The 18,717-nt window shown below is 39.1% G+C and overlaps 1 long non-coding RNA gene across 2 annotated transcripts in view; it reads right to left on the reverse strand.

Moving 5' to 3' along the window:
• Positions 1 to 5,851: 5,851 nt before the first annotated feature.
• Positions 5,852 to 18,717, reverse strand: part of LOC110481504 (uncharacterized) — a 30,417-nt gene continuing 17,551 nt past the window's right edge. For both annotated transcript variants that reach the window (XR_014951156.1, XR_014951158.1), the window contains exons 4-7: positions 18,124 to 18,221; positions 15,209 to 15,342; positions 11,451 to 11,556; positions 5,852 to 9,710 (exon numbers count right to left, since the gene is read on the reverse strand). This is a non-coding gene — a long non-coding RNA (uncharacterized LOC110481504). The remainder of the gene's footprint in view (positions 9,711 to 11,450; positions 11,557 to 15,208; positions 15,343 to 18,123; positions 18,222 to 18,717) is intronic.

An 18,717-nucleotide genomic window follows, 5' to 3' on the forward strand; every position in this document is an offset into this window, starting at 1 on the left:
CTGTTCTAATTATTTTTGAATAATTTGGCAGATCTTGCTTTTGTTGCTGAACTACAGAAGCAGATTCCAGCAGTCTCAATTGCTTTAAAAAAAAAATAATAAAAACCATGACAAAAAAAGAGGCAGCATTTGATTCAAAACTTCAACATTAAAGGGTCATATACCAGTAGGATGCAATCAGAGGTCCAGAATGCCCTCAGTGGAGATAAAGTAGAGGTAAGTCTTCACAATTCTCTGTGGGGTGACATAAAAGTGGGGGAAAAAAGCAGACATAGACAGGTACTCTCATTATATTGTGCAGTATATTCTTAATTTCCTGGCTTATTTTCCTTGAAGGACTCTAAATGAATTTTTTTAGTTACTCTTCTCTTGATCAGAGCATCTGAGACCCTCACCCAGGCCCTCCAAAGGAGAGAATCATTATTTCCCATTTTTAGAAATGGAGAAACAAGACAGGAGGCAATTACTTCGCTGAGGTCACACAGAACATCTGAGGGAAAGCTGAAAGCAGCACCCAGGGCTCTCCAGTTCCAAACTGGAATGTCTGGAATTATCATGGGCTCTTTTTGGAGCTGCAAATGGAGCTGCACTGTTCTGGGACATGGACAACCACTGCAATATTTGGTTACAAAGTCCTACTGCAGCATAAAGGCTAAATACACAATATTGGGCTACTGAAAAAAATTAAGGAGCAGGATGACCCAATATGAATTGATATTGAGAAGTGCACAGCAGATTGCCCAGTTCTTTATTTTGAAAATAACTCAGTCTCTTCAACCTTCCTCATCCAAAACCATTCTGATTTTGAAGAATAACAGAACAAAACAAAAACAAAGCCCAAAACCCAGCTGGCATTTAAGAGCCATGAGCTCTGATGCAGTTTCTGACACTGCTGGGCACACGACCTTCAGCAGGTCCTTTCCCTCCCTGCCTCATTCTCCCATCTGTGAAAGAGGCCAGAAATTCCTCCCTCTGCTGTGAGAAGCGATGGATATTTGCACAGCTTTCTGAATGTAACAAAGGCCAGGAAGAGACAAAGCATCATCTGAAGGCTGACCGTGGCAGGGTTTGTGTTATGATGACTCCCACGTGTATTAAATTTTATGGAAAGAGCAAAGAGTGGCTTCAGTAACAGCACCAGTAAGGCTGCACTGACAGTTTGCATAATGTGGATATAAATGTGCTTGATTCAGTGCTAGAATCAGAGACAGAAAGGAAGAGTGTACAAGGCTGCTAGGTTGTTTTTTTTCCTTCAGAGTGTATCTCTGTGCCAGTGCTGGTTCAGGATCAAATTATTGCTTTCATCCCCCAGGCTTAGATCAGGCTCAGGTGCAAGGTTCTCTGGCTTAGATCTCCTGCTCAGCCTGCAGTGGTGCCCTTAGAGCCAGAGCACTCAGCAAACACAGGCCCAGGAATGCTCCCTTTCCATCAGCTGGGAAATAATAACACTTCATTATCTTCTGCACAGAATGAACACACCAAAGTGACTCATGGATAGCAGCTCTGCTGGTTTTGTCACTGGAGCAATGTGTGGTGTGACTCTGCTCTGACACCACCAGCAGGGCTGGACACCAAATTCCTCCTTGGAATTCCTCCTCCCTCTGCCAGATCACCAGATGATTTCCATTATTTCATTGATACCACTGCAGGGATCAAGACTAACAGAATCCTCTCTGATTTTAAATTTCAAAACAATTTTTCAATGCAGTATTTTCAAAGATTGCTCTTTATTTGGGGTGTACAATGTAAGGTGTGGCAGGGCCAATGAGACACTGCTAAAAGCAAAACTACAGGAGCAGAACATTATTTATGTGACTTTCTGTGACATATTTCTTTAGGAAAATCAAGTCTGGGCTAACCAAGACACATTGCTCTCACTCATTGTGAAAGCATATAATATAATACTGACTTGTAAATTGCAGTAACTTCTTTCAGCACCATAAAATACATATACAAACAAAATATTTCAGTGTATGAGACCACATTCATATGACTTCTGTAATTAAAAAAATTCAACTAATGTAGGTTTTTTCATTTGTGCCAGTCTCAACAAAATGCTAAAAAAACTCCCAACATTTGCTTGCAGTCTTTCACACAGAAAATGGGAACATTCCTATAATGTTCAATGAAAGCATTTTTAGAAACTTGCTTTTTGTGAAGCATTCCAAATTAAAAAAAATTGATTTTCTAATCAGCTGTAATGGTAACTGCAATGCTAAAGCAGAATTCACTCCAGACACAAAGAACATGCAGAAACAAGCAACACATTTGGATCAGTCAGTGGATCAAATTCAGAACTGTGGTGTAAGCAAGAGCTTGTTAATTTTACTGAGAAAGGAACCAGAAGATAGCAGGGAAGGAGAGACAAATAAATGAGAACTCAGGAGGACATGGCAGATTGCCAGTAAGAGCGGGAGTATAAATTCAAGTTTACATAAGGGCAAAAAAATGAATGAAGATCAAAAGCAAAAATTTCCCCAAGCTGTCTTGAAGGTGATATGCTGAAAAGTTTTTCTTGTTTTAACAAAAAAAAGCAACAACAAAAATCTTCCTCTAGGAAGCACAAAACCAGCCATTGAGAAGACCTGGGGGAAAACAGGAAAGATGTAACATATACCTTGATTTAGAACCTCATAAACCAAACAATGAAGAATGTCATTAGGATAATTCCACTCTTCTCTTCAGACCTAATGCTTGCTAAGATGCTTCTGCTAGGCAGAAGTGCCACCAAGTTCCTGCCTTTTAGAGATGATCAGAAAAAACCAAATACATCTCCTGTGCAAGTGGGCATAACCCTCACTGTCTTCAGTTCGAATGACACAGCTAAGATACGTAAAGAAATATAATTTACAGGGGAATCATGGGCTTGAGATGGCAGCTGGGGAGGTGGCTGCAGCATCTGGGTCCTCTCCTGAGCCTCCTGGAGGTCTCAGGGTGTGGGGGATTTGAGGCTCACCAGGCACCTTCAGCCCACAGCTTAAAAATGCCATTTGGCTCCTTTTCAATCCTTTTCTGTTGAAGCATCCTCTCCCTAACACCCAGCAACCATTTAGCATGTTCAGTTTGTCAGCCAGATCTGGATTCTATCCTTTGGGAAATGGTGACATTTCCTGCCAAATGTGGCAATTCCTGTTCCCATCAAGTGCAAGTGCAGCACAGCTCCCACCATCCCTTGCCATTCAGAGGTTGGGAGGACACAATGTTTTTGGTTTTGCTCTCCATCCATCTCAGCAAGGAAATATGAGCAGCAAGATTGTTCCTTTGAGGTTAGAAGTCCATACAGAACAGTCCTGTACCCTGCAGAGCAGTCAGGACATATCTTCAAACATAAATACCAGCTGTCTCTGAAATATCTTCTTAACATCAAGCCCATTAATGTTCAAATACCTTGAGAGATTATTATGTTTATCAACTTGAAATCCAGGCCTTCTTTAACCAAAAGTATTCTTATCTAGTCTTTATAGACCAATCATTCGGGAAAACTCAGCTGTGCATCCTTCTCTTCTTAAACAAGAAGCACTAAATCAATTGAATTTGCATCTCAGAGATGTTTGAAGACAAAATAACATCCAGAAAATATTACACCACAACATGGAAATGGATACAAACGATTACATCATTACTTTAAAATATGCCTACAGAGAAAGACTAAAAATCTCTAGCCTTGACTGTGGAACAAACCCCAAGCAGGTCAATTTTTGTCTTTCAGATTCCAAGAATTATATGGCTGGAAAATTGTATCTAATAAAATGTATAACTCAGCTAATTAATATTGTTGCTCATAAATTCTCACAGAACTCACCCAGCAATCACAGTAAGTGCTGTAAGTGTAGGGTGAACATTCTTTCTATAAATCCATACCTGCCAAAGTGGGGTAAAATACATTTAAGTGAAAATTTTAACTGAGGAACTATTGCATCGTTTATATTAACACATGTAAAAAATGTATTCCCACAAGAGGACTCTCACATTGCCTCATCACAGACTGTAAAGTCCTGTGCTGTGTCTATTTGCAGGAGGAAAACACAAAATGCCAACAGGAAATCCCACATCCAAGGGGGAAAAATGCATATCTAACAGAGGAATTCTTTATCCTCAGATTACAGCTGAACCCAGTACTATGATACACTCTTTAAGAACCTATTTTTTTTTCAAGGAGTTGTACATAAAATCCTCAAATAGAATATTGGAAGGCCTGAGACTGCTCAAACTGTGTAACACAGAAGATTGTGAACTTGGCTGTTAACACTGTACCAAACACATAGCCATGAAAGCTGAAATTAAGCATGTCTTGGTCTGCTCAGATTAGCTATTTATTTTTTTTTTTTTATAGTTTATATTTGAAGCCCTGTTTGAAATGGAGCTTGAGGAAGGATGCCTTTGTACAACCTTCAATAAAGAAATATCCACATCAGAGACAAAATTGTAATTTAGCTCCTTTCTAGTAATCTATACAAAGAGGCAGAGGTCTAAAGGAAAACACAGATCAAATGTCTTAGAAGTGGAAAACAACTTGCAGACAAAAACAAAATCAAAAGAGACTACAAAGTTAGGTAAGCATAGAAGTGTAATAAAAATCTGCTATGAATATATGGTTTATGAATAAAATAATGATTTATTAGAGCTTGAATAGTTCTTTAGTTTTTTTAATAAGATTACACTGTGGTTTTCTAGGTCATCCATCCTTTTCCAATCTCATGCTCTGGATATTAAGTGGATTCAAATATTAACTACCACATACAGCAGAAAAGTTCTCAAGGTGTTTCTGTTTTGAACAACAGCCCAAGAGGACGGTTCTGAAATAAAGCCACTGATCAGGGTCAGAGATAGAGCACCTTGAAATTTCTATGGAAATCAAGAAAAAATTCAATTTAATATGTAGTTGAGTACATTATAATAAGGGAGACAAAAATTCCCAGCTGCAGGAGACAGATTAATCTGATCCCACACACCATCACCACTAAGCAGAAGTGCGACCAAGTCCCTGCTTTAGCGATGACCAGAAAAACTTTCCCCTTGTCCAGATCTACCTGCAAACTCAGCTTGAGCCTTGCAACTGAACCAGGTGTGAAAAACTATGTGGGGACAACTCTAGTGGGAGATTAACTCATTTAAAGATGTGAGCAGGCTTAGCATGAACATTTAATTTTATGAAGGCTGGAGACAGGTGGCAAGGGCTCAGTGTCTGCCCCTACACTCAGATGAGCTGGTGACACAGGAGAAATGGAATGAACAAGAGTGGTAGACCATGGAACAATGGGTGGGAGCTTCCCCAGGCAAGCCTGAGCACCTCTGTGTCAGATTTATTCTCTCCAGGGGGCTGTAGCAAACACCAGGGCCCACAGCCAGCTCTTACTCCCACTAATGACATTTTTAGAAGGTGAAGACCTCATTGAATCCATTGATGTTGACCCATGGGGCTCCATTTTCTCTGTGCTGCTCAGTGAATTAGGCAGGCAAGTGCTGTTAATGAGAGCAGGAGATGTGTATATCCAGTTTCTGACTCTCAGGACTGCTAGCACACCCCATAATTTGAGAGAATTATGCCTTAAAGGCTAAGCTATGATAGGGAAATCACTCGTGATGAAACAATGCTTGAGTGGTGGAAAAAGCTTTGTTCTAATGTAGAATGGATTCTTCTAACATGGACTTTCAATCAAGTTTTGGATGAAAATCTCACACTTTGAAATACCTAATTTAAAATAAGGTCTTATATCTCAGCTGCTCTGGAATACAGAAATGAGGAGGCCCATTCCTGTGAAGTGCCTGTCTCAATTATTTTTGTCTGGAATGTGCTGCCCTAGTTAATAAAAAAAAAAAAAAAAAAAACCCAAAGACTAAGACACAGACATTTAGGGTTTTTAAGTGATTATAATAATTAAGAGTAGGATTTCTGTGCTGCTTTTTGCAAGAGGAGGTGGGTACCCATAAAAATCCAAGTGACCTACCACCAATGCCATTATTTTAACTGACATCCATGTGCATATTTCCTTAGGTTGCATCAAGACAGATGAGGGTCCTTTGTGCCCTTCTGACAGTGATGGCAATCATTAAAGATTTACCAGGGTCATTAAAGTGAGAAATAGCAGCAATGCAGAGCTGGATATCACCATCCCATATGGATTCCACTGAAGTGCAAAGAAAACCAGCACAGAATAAACCGAGATCCTCCACTGCCACCTTAACCTCATTTTACAGAAGAAAAGGGGAAAAAAAAATCACCAGCTTGTCTAAAACACATGAGAGAAGCACATTTCACTTGTAGGGAGGCAGTGCCAGTAAAGGACACAACATTTCCCTCCTTGTTAAAGCATTTGGCAGGCCAGCCAAGACTGGGGACTCTTCCACATCTCTAGCCCTCCCTCTCACTGCTCTTTCCTCTCAGCACAAACCAAATTTTTGCTGCTCATATCCAGTGTTGAAGCAATATCCCACCATACCTTTGAAATTTAGTCCTTATGAAGGCACTGGGGCTATTTTTAGCAGAGATCAAAAGAATGCAAAGAAACAAACAGCTGCAGATTTAATCAGCTTTAACGTGTTTAACTACAAGCCTGGTGATTCAGAAGGCACACACCTTGCCAGAGCAGCTATATGTAAATTATTCTAAGGTAAAAAAAAAAAGGAAAATTTCTAAAATCATTATCACACATGTGTTCCATTATTATAATACCTTGTGAGCTGACATCACAAAAATTGCTGGGGAAAAAAAGGTAAAAAAAAAAACCTAACCTTGCTTTGATTCTCTTGTTCATTCTATCAAATAAAACAGGAAAGTGATCTCCTACGGAAATCAGTCACTGCTCTTGTTTTAATCCCCCCCTTTGATTTTCTGAGCAGCTCAGATTAAAGATAGACCTTTCTTCTGGGTGAGATGTGGTGCCTGTGGGCAGAGCAGGCAGCACAAAGCCCTTTGTTTGCCAGGGCTGTGCTGAGCAGCCAACCCTCATCCCAGGGACAGTGCCAGGCTGCTCTGTGCTGCTGGAAAAATATTTCCTTTCAGTCACCTGAAAAATGAAACAACTCACAACACTGGGAAGGGGGCTAAAAAATAATAATGGGTTAAAAATAAACACAGTGGAGATCGCTCTGGGTGTGCAAACACACACTCATGCACACCTACATTTGTGAAAAAAAAAAGGAACAATACAAACCAGCTCTGTATGCTCTACTTGAGGCAATTCCATGTGAGCTCTCTCCTGCATTATGGATGTTGGGTTTGCTGAAGCTGTGGCACTCTGGAGCTCAAAGTCTCTTTCAAGGTAACTTTTGCCAGTCATGCATATCCCAGTGAAAACAAAAAAACCAAACCCAAACACTTCGTGCTCCTATCTCCTCACACCTGATACATTGGTCCTTCAGAGTCAGACATAATTATCACATGATGCACAAGGCAGAACATGTTTTAAACATCTGTTTGACATGCTGCAATCCATCACAGCACAGCTGATCGTGCTGATAGTCGGTGCACAGTGGCAATGCCTCCCCAGGCCCGTGCAGTGCTGAGATAAATGAGTTTCCCAGGTCACTGGAGGCACTCACTCCACCTCCTGCCTCATGATCCTTCCAAGGAGCATGTTATCTCGGGGTAACACATGTCTGCTGCTACCTGGCTCTTTAATTACTGTACACAAAACTCCAGATCAGAGTAATTAGCATCTCAAGGCACCACCGTGAGCTGCAGGGTGCCCCCAATGTAAGTGAGCAACTGATGAGGCAGACAGAACAACCTTGATAGAGATTTCTCCCCAAAACTGATGGCATCTCATGACTTTAAAGCAAAACCTGACGAAGAAAACAATAGAAATACTGTAGTTATATTTTAACACAATGCTGGCAATTTGTTTTTAATACATAACTTCTCTGTACAAAAGGTGGGTTTGGGGAAATACACTAATCAGGATCTCTCAAAATACTTTCTTTAGGTCATTTCTCAGCCACAGTGAATGTCTCAATCATTCTTAGAGATAACTTTGCAGTTTATATAAGAAAACACACACATTCACACTGACTTGAGGTAGGGGAGACCCAGTCTTGAGTCGCCAGTGGAACCAGCACACGCAGACACAAGTTTGCACCTGAATATCTGCTCTCTGGGGTTTGAACATCTGAAATACCCAGCTTCTGCTAGAGACACCCAACTGGTTGTACTTTTCTTTTAAGAGAAACCTGGTCTTGGAGTTGAGATGTGTTTCCTCCTAACCAAACCCATTCTGACAAGCAATAAGATCCCTGTTCAGTTGCTGTTATCCATCACTCCAAAAAGAATTAAGGAGCAATCACCTCACTATCCATGTGCTTCCAAGTAGCTCAGAAAAAGAAATTCAGTAACTTAGTCATATCAGATTTTCACTGATTTTTTTAAACAGTCAAATATTGGGAAATATCCAGACACATTTATTCACTATAAACCAGGAACTTTGTGAGTAAATTAAGAACTTCATGGAAACAGAAAACTTCATATATCTCTGTGCTGTCCTGAACTATGGCTGCACCACCAGTTCTCTTCTGACCCCAAGAGAAATTGGTCCTCACTTGTCATGGGATGAAAATACATCACTTGAATTGTTTGATATTTGGGATGGCAATCCATTATCCAGGCTGCTTGATACACTGCACACCAGAAAATATCTTACTATAGCTCACTAAATGAACATACAGAATAAAAAATGTAAAAAAATGAAATAAATAATTATTATAAATAATTTTTAAAATATATTGAGCCCTACTGAATCAATAAAGGTGACTTATTGCAGTCCCCAAGCCAAGAGCAGGTTCATTAATACCTAACCCCATCCTGAGAGATGTTTGTGCAATCCATTATTTTACATATTCAAAGCTGCCGTAGAATAAATGAGGAGCCAAGACACAGTAACATTTATAAATAAATAAATAAATAAAGGGAATAAAAGGTTAAGAAAGTGGCAACAACACCAATTAGCTCTTAAAAAGCAATAGTCACAATTTTTTTTTTTCCTAGAATCACATTATCTTCTAGAGGCACATTACCCCTTCTAATCAACTATTTATTAATACATGCAACTGGAATTCTGATTTTGTTCCTTCTTGGACAGTGTCTTTCAAGACCTCAAAACAACCAGGACTTCTCAAAAATTGCTCTTCTCTTTAATATTTTCTTTTTTTTTTTGTTTTTGTTTTTGTTGATACCTCCATATGTAACTAAAAGGAATTTATGAAGATACCCAGTCCTACAAACTGGAATTTATTTAATGCCTATCTATCTTTACAAGATCAACTGCCTAATAAGGAATATTTTTTGACAACCAGGGTTGAGACAAACTAAGATGGCTGAATCAAAATTAAATTGGCTTCTCACAGATTTCTTGTGCCAACCCATGTTTCTAAAGGCATTTTAGGGATTTTCCTTTGGCCTACAGTCTGCCTGCCTGAACATCCCCACTGTTTCCATGGCTCTGAGATGGCTTAAGAAGACAATTACACTAATTTCTAATGAGCAGTTAATTTCCCCTTTAAAGGAAGGCAGTTATAATAAAGAGGCTGTCTGTAGGAGCACACACACAAAAAAACACCCAACCCAACCCAGCCAACCCCAAACATACAAACAAAAAGCCATCAAACCCACATCATTTTCTCTCTTGGATGGATATTTTTCAGCTCTAAAAGGTGTTGCCACAACTCTTGCCCACCTGTGATTTTTCAGTGTCGCTTTCCATTATGATCCTTCTCAGCTGCAAGAAAGGAGAAGAATTATGAGCTCTTGCACAAAGGATTTAGTTTTACTTTACTCAGGATGAGAAATTAAGGATGCCCTGACTGACAGCATGTGGTTTCTATTTCTGTTGGTAAGCAGCCTTACAATAGTTGGTCAAAAGGATTAGAGGAAGGTCAGTGTTACTGTTTCTAGAGAAAACCAGGAATTGTAGGTTCCTTTCAATAGTCTTGCTTTCCAAAGAAAGTGGAAATCTTTATGTGACAGGGTTTTTCAAACACCTGCTCTTACTCACTCTTTTTTAGTAATGGAAGTAAAGGAGAGAGCTGTGGGTTTACTTTTATTTTTCCACTTTAATCTACAACAAAATAAGCATTGTACATAGAGAAAAAAAGTTAATTTGCTGTCTGATATAGGCCCTGATTTTTTTTTTTTTTACTTCAAAGGACAGAAACAATAATATCAGTACAACACACATACTATTCAAGGCATGGAGAAGCTCTAATATCTCTGAGCAGCATCAGAAATATCACAAAAGAACTAAAAGTTCTCTGCAGTTCATTGTTTTCCTTTTCCAGCTTCTCACAACAGCCTGATCATGCTATTCAGCAGCACCATAGGTAGGAAAAACTGCTCAATTCAAGTGGTTTTACACCAGTTATTGATTTATTGATGACTTGCAAATAACTGCCAATATTTTATCTGTCTATGCAGATCAATTCCAACAACAGAACAGGTGAAACCAGTATTTTGGGCAATTGAGAAATGTTAACTTGTGTCACAAACATCCAGGCTTCACGCTGCTCTGTCATTTCTTTTCAAGCTGAGGTATTTTTCCAAAGTTTCCCTGTAATTCCCTGGATTTTGTTTAATTCAGCTGATGACTGTCTCCCTGTTCAGTGTGAGTGGAGAAACTGCATCCTCTACACAGCAGAGCAAATGGGGCCTATCTGAATTTTCTGAATTGCACAGTGCAAGCCTCACTCTATTAGGAGCTATTTCTCCTTCCAGAAAACATTTTTTAGACTACTGTAATGCTCCAGTTGCTTTTAATGGTTGAAAAATCATGTTTCCCTGAGAAGATAAGCTGAGAGGATTTTTAATTAAAGCTCACTCTTCCTCATCTTTATCCCAAAAGTCTATTCCGTGCTACAAGCCAACCATTCCCTGACTCAGTCATTCCAGATGTCTCACAGGCTACCTGGGTGCTCTCTTTCATAAAAAACAAGGTTGCACATCCCAGACATCTCCTGAATTCAACTAAACAAGCACATTTGTGCCAAAATGACATTGTTGCTCTGCAGCATGGAATGGATGCAGCTCGTTTCAGAGTGATCCCTGCTCCAGCAGGGACATTACAGCTGGGAAGGGCTGAAGGTAGGAGTGCCCCCTGCCATGCCAAGCAGCATAAAATGCTTCCAGCAGGCTCCAAAATATACAAAATATCAGGTACACATCCTCTAGCTCTTGGCCCTGGGGTAGTTTGACCCTGGAAGTGCACATTTGCAGAAGGAAGGGGTGAAATGGAAGAGAAATTCCAGGGATATTAAGAAGAATAATGAGTGGGAATGGACTTTTACACGGATATTTCATAGTAATGCAAACCTCCAAAAGAATCGGTGCTTGTCCAGGGATGTCACTGAAGTTGCTCAAGGCATGGAATTCACCCCAAAGGTCAGGAACACCACTGGCCAGAACCAAACCAAAATTAGCAACTGCCAGGTTAAAACCAGTGCCAACAAATTAATCCATTACTGACCCAACGCCAAAATTCTCCTTCAAAGGCAGAGGTGCTTTGCTCCTCAGTGAAAACTGCACTATCTTTTTTGTACAGATTCCATGGATGCATTTGGCTGTGCTCACAGCTGTAGCAACAAAAAAAAATAAAATAAAAAAAAAGTGAGTAAAAATCTTGAGAAAATCTAGAAATTCACTTACTGTTGCCTTTAATGGCAATATGTGGTATGTAAGTTAATAACCTACTTATGTAGGGTTTTAACATGAAAATAACTGAAAAAGCAAAAGATTATAAAGAACCAGCTAAAACCTAGAAAAAGTAGGCCTGTGTACTTAAGCAGAATACTTAAATATGGTGAACTGAGCTCTTTTTATTTGCCTTTTCCTCAGCCTGTGTTTATATCATGGGATTTTTGGAGATGAGGAAGGTACCAAGGCAGTGGGGACACAAGTTTCACTGCTTTTCTCCCTCTCCCATTTTTAATCTATGTTTTGTTTAGATAATGTTTTCCTTAAATTGGCTGGGGTTTTTAATTATTACTTTTACCACAACCTTGTTTATGTTGCAATTTTTGATTTTGCCCTGAACTCCTCTGATTACTCATCATATTTTTACAACTTCCATTTGCATCACTGTTATCTTTTGATCTTCTGCTGTTTGCCCATATGTTTAAAGTTTTCCAAACTAATTAAGACAATTAACTAAAATAGACTAATTGCATTCATAAATGAGACATGGCATTTCTGATTAGCAGGTGGCTCCTTTCTGGTTTGGATACATAAAAGCAGATGGAAATGTGGCAGACTTAGTTATATTTAATGTGCCCACTTCCTTCCAGACTGCTCCTCTTTCCAGCTAATCACAATAAAACCTATAAAATCTTCAGAGTACTCTTTTTTATATTTTTGCTTTTGCCATTTCTCATTTGAAATCCTGGCCATTCTTGACTAAGAGTTTCCAAACTGTTTTTCCTGCATGATTTGTCATTTCTATTTACAGGCTTTAAGGTGTCTGGAAGAACAAGAGGATCAGAAATAATCAAAAATAAGAAATCTGCTCCTCATTTGATGCGCAATCAATGCTATAAATAATTTCTAGCAATATTTTTAAAGAAAAGTTACTTTAAAAGACAGCTTCTGTTCTTATTTTTTTGCTATATTTCTATATAAAAGCAGACATTTATCGCCGCTGTTCCTATAACCAATATTAGTTTTTATTTTCACATATTTTCACCAGTGCCCCAGAATTTTCATAGTGCATAATTAATTCTTAACCAAATGCATTGAAGGTATAAAGAAGCAATTTCTTTGTTTCCCTGACAATCTACGACAATTTTAGCATTGCACAAGTTAAAAAGAAACAACAAAAAATAACAGTACAACCACATGACAGAGTGGGAAATTACTAGTTATAGACACCTGAGGAATGTTAGTGACTTATAAATTTTATATCTAGAATAAATACACTGCCTTGAAGTTCAGGAAAACAATTCCACAGTTTAAGTGTGTTTGGAGAAAAAAAGTTCAACATGAATCCAGTGTTGACCACTCTAAGTTTTAGCAATTGTATAAATCTCCTTTCTATGCACCTATGAGAACAGCTCTGCAAAAGATAATTTGGGGTTTATGCCAGAAAATTTTGTTTCTGTTAGACCAAATGATCTATTTGACACTAACTTTTGGATGGTGCAGCACTTTTAAGTGGAGGTATTTCAGAGAGACTAAATTATGTTGAAGCAAAAAACCTAAAGTTCTTCCCTAGCAAATTCCAGTGCTGTGATTTTCTGCAATGCATCTGACCACATAATTTTTTTGTAAAAATATAAGAAAGTAGGGAAAATTTTGAGATATCTGGTGCCTAGCAGCTTCATTTTTGTTGTATCATTCAAACAAAAGCTGGTTAGAGGATAATACAGACAGAATGGGACACAACATTTATTGTTTAGAGTGATGTGAAAAAAAGAAAGAAAAAATCATCTCATAAACATGACAGGGTGGTGATGGTCCAGATTTTCACCTGCATCCAAGAGCAAGAAGGATTCTCCTTCCTAACTCTGAGTCCCTTTTATCTCAGTTCTCCTCCATTCAGAGACATCCATTAAACAATAGGGCTGGAATGCAAAGATGTGCAGCTTTTCGGATAGTGGTAATGAGAACGTGCCCTAAGTCCCAACCACAAATGAAAAGGACTGCCACAGCATTCATATCAGAAAAATGTCACACCAGGGGATTTCCTGAATTCAGAGCTTTTAATATATCCAGTAAATTTTTGTGAATCAGAGTATGCTCGGATTCTAAAATAACTTCAGACTGCCTTGTCTTTAATTCTTATTCAAGAGATCTGTCTTCAGCAAAAAGTTTAGCTGCATAAGGACTTGAGGATTTCATAAGTGCAGCTCCATAAAAATCCCTATTTGCTGCTCAATAAACAAAACCTGAAAGTTATGCTGGCCAATAAATCTGAGTAAGTGCTCTTAGTGCAGATGCTATCGAGCAGCAGCATCCTGCATCAGCTGTTCCCAGCCCTGCTGTAAGGAACAGGATGACTCAGGGAGTTGGTAATGGGATCCAGAGCCTTTCACCCCTGGGTCAATAATTATAATCTGAACCACACCAGGAGTCAATGCCCTGTCAGCCCCATCTGCTGCCTGCAGCCAAATCAGTTTGTGGCCTCCAGACAATTCCTGCACAAGAGGCACTGGAACCACAACAGAAAAACCCCTGGCACTGATATCTGGCACCAGCAAAAGGGCTGGAAAGCCAAGAAATCCTCTGGGGAAATACTTACTGCTTTTAAAATAAGTAAGGGGAAGTGTTTCAGTAAAGAAATCGAGGGAAAATGGTTTGCAGCAACTTTACATCTTTCTATGGTGCTGGCAAATCTTGTGGGCTTGAAGCTACTTGAAATTTAAAGCATTCACCACTCACACAGGATATCAGACAAAGCAAATTTTGTGTCCCATAAATCCTGGGCAGAATCCACAACCTTTACACATGGATACATCCTGTGATGTCACCTCTGTAACTACACACAACTTTCAGCTGCCCAAACCTGAAGAGAGTTGTGTCCCACCATCACAATGACAGTCATTCAAACTTATTTTCTGAAGTTTTCTTTTGATAAAAAAATTTTAATAAGCAGAATTTTAATAATGCTGATTTGTGGTATATTTCCAATATTTGTTTTAGAGTTATTTTAACCCTTAGTTAGGCCATTCACCAATTAATTTCCTCTGGGGATTTTTCTGCCTGAAAGGCCTCCTTCAGTGCAGACAGGTATTTTGACTCTATGTTAACATGGGGTGCATTTAATTTTAAATTGATATTATCTTTTTTTTTTTTTTCAATTTAGCTTAAGCCTCTTGCAAGTGTCACAATAGAAAATGAACAAGCACTCTGAAATCTGGAATAAGTGTTCAGGTAGGATCATTTCAGCATCTGTAACACATGCTTTGTTGTTTACAGCTTTTTTTGAAGGTTTCCAGGGATTTACTCCCTGTTTTGAGTGTCATTGTGCAGCCTCAGCCTCTTGCTCTATCACATCTACCTCCACTCTCAAGGTAACAAACCGAACTGCACAGCCTCTGCAGAATTGAAATTCCAAAATACTGAACACCACTGCTCATGCAGTAACAGACTTTCCACTATGGAGAGGCTAACAATGAATAATTATCAAAAATAGGAAGGGAAAAAGGAATAGTTCAATCAGTCTGTATGGATCTGAGGCATGTTTAACTTCATCATCACCAAGAATATCAGAGAAAAAGACATCAGGATTACCTTTGCCTGGGACATGGCACTGATGGGCAGCAGGTCTTTTCTGGAAAGAGGATCTGGATTAATTTATTCTGGTGTTGATTGTTAAATCCAAGAACAAGCACTGGGAGTCCTGTTAATCTTTAACTGTGATGACACTGAAAAATCCATAAACATGAAATATACTCCACTGTCTCAGCTCATCATGCAAAATGTTTTAATCACCAGAGGAAATGTATCAGATTATCAGAAACTTCCCTACAATCACATGGATGGACTCAAATTATTCTGCTTAACACTTCTCTGAATGAGCCAATATGATTTCTTGAGATGTTTTGTATCTTTTAAGTTTATAAAAGTTCAGATATGTTAAGCAGGAATCATGAATTTTTGAAACAACTTATTTTCTTTTCATAAAACCTGCACTATTTACCTTGACTACCAAATGACAAAGCTCAGCTAGAAGAAATTAAGCATATTGGTCCCCTCTAACCTCTATAGCATCTTTGAGTGCTCTTTTAAAGCAATATGTTATAAGTAGTTATCTTTGTTAATATTTTTATTAATGTCTATGGAAGTTTTTTCACTCCTCAGTTGTGACTCATTTCTTGTGAATGACTCATATAAGTAAAACACATGGAAATGTTTTTGTTAAGTGGGGATTAAGCTTTGACTATCTTTTCTTCACCCACTCTTTAAATGTAAAAATATTCTTTTGGTGATGAAAAACAAAGTACATTTCTTAATTTTCAATATTTTCTCCTATTTTATGCCAATACCTACAAAGACTGGCAAGTTCTGTACCTAGAAATAGTTTTAAGTAGAACAGTAAGAAAATTAATCTTTTGGTTGACTAGTTGGATTTTTTAAATTCCCTTTAAAAGGAAATTGAAATAAGAGAAGAATATCAATCCAAAATTAACAACATTAAAAAAATTCTTAGGTGTGTTTCTTCTCCCCATCCCCACCATTCATTTTGGTGTGGGCAAAAAGACATAAGGAAAAAAAATACTTTGAAAGTGGTGTGATGTCAGCCAGTGCCAGTCAGATGAAGATGCACTTGTCTTTCTCAACTCTCTATGGAGATTTTTGGTGCAGGCAGATTTACGAGGTCAACAGCAGGATTTTGGCACCTGTTTTCCCACCAGTTTTTTAATGAGAGCAGAGCATCCAAATCCTCTTTGGACAGCTTTCAAAACAGCAGCTCCAGCTTCTTTCATTAAGCTTTTTGGGGGACACAAAGGTGGCCAATTCCAGCACTCAGGGCCATGGGGAACTCTCCAGGGTGGGCAAGCAGAGGGGCAGAGGCACAAACCAGAGTGGAAGAGGCACAAAGCAGAGCTGGGGCTGTCCCTGAGCCCTGCTCTGATGGAGGCCCCTCACCCCTGTAAGGTTTTTTGGGGAATTCCTAATTCCCCAGCTGGGAATTAGGAATACCCATGCTGGCAGCAAGCTCTTGGTAGGCAAAACAAACCCACACATACCCCCTCCAAAACCTCCTCCCAACCCTGAATCACATTTCTACCCTCTGGAAATGCATCCCACTTCCCATGGCATTTCCTTAGGTCATCCCTCTAACCCTACCCCTCCCTTCTGTATTTTATTTTAAGTTCCAATAGGTATATATAGAGGAAAGTGATGCCCTGCTACTTAATGTGCTCTGTTTTCTGAATTCATCTATTAATGTTGGATCTTTTGCTGTTGCACATGTACCTTAAACTTTTGGAAGTGCCTTTTCCTGCAGCTGTCATGCAAATGACTGTGTATTTTGGGTAGCTGAGATCATACCTAAGTGGGTTTCTAAATTTGAGTTCCACCTAGCCAAAAGGTGAGCTGAGTTTCCCCACCAGGATTGCTGCTTGCTCAGTCTGCCATCCTATTCCCTGGCCTGTGACAACATTGGGAAAGGAAAAGGGGCAGAAAAGAGAAAAATCAAACAGGGGTCTGGCTCTCTCCTACAACCAATCCATCCTTGCTGAGGGACATCATTCTCAGAGACCAGCACGAATACATTTCTCACATGTATTTGCCTAAACCAAATTATCAGCTGCTTGTTGGCTTCTTGGTTTTTTTTTTAAGCAGTCCCTTTTGCTATTCATAATCCCCATGAAGATAATTCATGGCATTTTTTGTCCAGTTTTTTCAGCTTGTGGAGCAGATTTGGCTGAGGTTCTCGCAGAGGGTGCTGGATTAAATGCAGGTAAAGATTATGAATGGTGAGCTGTAATTTACTGCCACTGGCAGGGGGGAGACACAGGGCATGGTGTGGTTTTCAAGGCATGAATTAGAGTTCTCTGGCAAAATGAGGGTGCTTTGGGCTGATTAAATTATTAAAAATGTGCACCTGGGTTGCATAAAGATCCGATGCCCTCTCCCTGGAGTTTGACTGATAATAGAAGTGATGTACGTCATCATTTCTGCATCATCTGAAAGTTTAATACATGTAATTGTGAGCTGCTTTTCTTCTCTGAAATTGCAAACACAGCAAAATTGCAGGCTTGGTGCCACTGATGAGTCATTGTTGGCCTGCTGGATCTGTATTACAATGGCCATACACAAAGAGAAGCATGACACCCCAGTTTACCATCATTATCTGTTTCCTTTGCAGTTGTTTCCACAGCTGAGCAGCTCAGACAGAGCCTGGGTCAAGTAGCAGGGGGAGGAGGAATTGAAATGGTAGCTTTTAAGGGAGATGAGTTAGGTATGATCTCAGCCATCTCAAATACACAGCTATTTGCATGGCAGCTGCAGAAGAAGGCCCTTACAAATGTGTAAGGTACATGTGCAACAGAAGAAAATCCAGCATTAACAAAAAAATGCAAAAAAATGAACTCTTTAAGTAGCAGGGCAACATTTTCCTTTATATGTACCTCTTGAAATTTAGAATACAATATAGAAGAAAATTTAGCCCATTTTGCTAAAATAGCAGCTAAAGATACCTTAATATCCACCAAAAAATGTCAGCAGTTCAGTCGTTGAAGCACTGCATTGCCAATGATTTCTTTTTTAATCTTGTTTTCATCACAGTTGCAGAAGTCTGGAATGTAAATGTAGACACATTATTCTTTTCAGACCCTCCAAATCTGAATTTTAAAACCCCAAATGTTCTCAACTGGAGGTTAACAGCACTTAGTTGAAAGCAAATAAATTACCAGAAGAATGCATTAAAGAATGCATTCTAAAGAACTTTAGAATTAAAGTGAGGGGAGCTGAATAGAAACATCCCTGCATACTAGATCAGAGTAACATTCATAATTTTTAACATTATAAAGCAGAAATATTTTGGGGGAAAAAAAGCCTAGGAAAGGGTAATCTGCAGTTTATTACATATACTTGCATAAAAAGGTCAAACTTGATGGGCACTATCACCTTGGAGGGAATGAACTCCTTGAATCAGGCTCGTACTCCCTCTTTTCATCTTGGAAAAACACATTGCTCCAAATCCAAGCCCTGTGGTAACCATCACCCAGCATCCCTGGGACTCACAGCAAGGCCTGCCTCGGGCTGATTGGTTATTCAGCCCCTACATATGG

The sequence above is a fragment of the Lonchura striata genome, chromosome 1, assembly GCF_050655825.1.
Source record: "Lonchura striata isolate lonStrDom1 chromosome 1, ASM5065582v1, whole genome shotgun sequence".
Classification (NCBI taxonomy): domain Eukaryota; kingdom Metazoa; phylum Chordata; class Aves; order Passeriformes; family Estrildidae; genus Lonchura; species Lonchura striata.